A 1,720-nucleotide genomic window follows, 5' to 3' on the forward strand; every position below is an offset into this window, starting at 1 on the left:
GAAAATGGATTTGATAGAGCGGAGCTTTTAACCCGTAAGCAAAATGGAATAGTCGCCTTGTGTCTTATCGAAATGAACTATTCTACAAGTTTACATTTTATGACAGTTCGAGTATCCACGCAACAAAATCAGATATTAAAAAAAAAGAAGTTGCTTTTTCTTTGATTTTGATTTTTTCATGCCAAAGAAAAGAAGAAGAAAAAAAAATATTTAAGGAAATTTATTTCAAGTTTTATAAATTTAAATTGATCCTTTTCAAATCTGCATTTGTAAGAAGACAACCAATCAAAAATATTAGGGCTCGTCCGGGATTCGAACCCGGGACCTCTCGCACCCAAAGCGAGAATCATACCCCTAGACCAACGAGCCACTAGTAATTCTCACGGGTCATTCGAAAGTATATAAAATAAATATAGTTTAAAGTGTTTTTTTTTTAATGAAATAAAAGTACATGTAATATTTAAAATAGTAAGATATAAATATAGAATAAAATAAAATATATTGGTTAGTGAGTGTAATTTATAAAGTAGGTCACTACAGCTCATTAGCAAATTTACATTTTAAAGATTTTGTTCAATAATTTTTATTACTAAAAATTAAACAGTAAACTACGCCGGTTAATAAAGGAAGGTAAAGGTGTAGTTTAGCGGCGTAAATTATTTGACAGACAAAAAAAATTATAAAGAATATTTATTTTGGTATTTTTTAATAGTTTACCGACCCTTAGGAATTCACCTTTAATTTGTCGACTTTTAAAAATTTTCGGGTACACTGGTCACTGAGAACGAATATCGTATTTATTTTTTGCGCAAACACGCAGTTGTTTATCGGTATTTGAAGACATTCAGTATCCAACGTAATCACTATTGTTTTTGCTGGCGGTCTTCTTGTTTCCCATTTAGGAAAAAACGCCAGAAAGAGACAAAACATGCCCCCCCCCCCAGACATTTTTCGGTACTCCTTGAGTGTTGAGTTCCATGGCGACCAGCAGAAATATTTAATGGGTAAAACTACAACAGAACACCGACCAATAAAATTTGTTTTTGCTTTTTTTAGGTTTTCGGGGTTGCTGACAACGAATCTGATATTCAAACCCGTCGCAAATTTACCGTTTGCATGGTATTAACCCCTGAACCCTCGCACTATTTTGTGCCAACTCATCGCCATCGTTTATGCTATTCTTACATGATGCGTTCGCGCATGGACGCGCGTAGTAAGGTGACTTGTCACATTGCGGAAGAATTTTTAAGCAGACATTAAAAATAACAGGAAAGTTTTCAAAAACAAAATGTGGTTCTGGTTCATTTTTCTATGTTACGTAGTTTTTTATGCTTTTTTTAATTGATCTAAAAAATTAAGTTTTCACGAGTGGTTTGGCACTGGTTGCCTATAAAAGCATTTTTATTTTTCGTTTTTTAAATTTTTTTTAGGGGGGTTCAATTATAAAACTCGTACAATATTTAACAGGTGCTTCTCAGAAGCTTCTGCAGTTTAATTTACCGTTTTTCCGTAAATAACGCGAACGCGCCGACATACACCGCACCGGCACCGCACCGAGCAGAAGAACTCCATCGCTCTAACCCCCCCCCCCCAATGTAAACAGAATTTTTGTGAAAAATCAAATAGTTCTTCTGCTCGGTGTATTAAATTTTTCTGCTGGTCGCCATGGAACTCAACGCCCAAGGAGTACCTATTTTTTTGGCTTCAAGGCCGAAATGAC

At 34.9% G+C, this 1,720-nt stretch overlaps 1 non-coding gene across 1 annotated transcript; it reads right to left on the minus strand.

The window, feature by feature from the left end:
• Positions 1-297: 297 nt before the first annotated feature.
• Positions 298-369, minus strand: Trnap-ugg (transfer RNA proline (anticodon UGG)). Its single transcript has one exon. It is a non-coding gene; the product is annotated as a tRNA-Pro (tRNA).
• Between the last annotated feature and the right edge of the window lie 1,351 nt (positions 370-1,720).

The sequence above is a fragment of the Euprymna scolopes genome, chromosome 1, assembly GCF_053919585.1.
Source record: "Euprymna scolopes isolate OS-2025 chromosome 1, ASM5391958v1, whole genome shotgun sequence".
NCBI classification, from domain to species: domain Eukaryota; kingdom Metazoa; phylum Mollusca; class Cephalopoda; order Sepiida; family Sepiolidae; genus Euprymna; species Euprymna scolopes.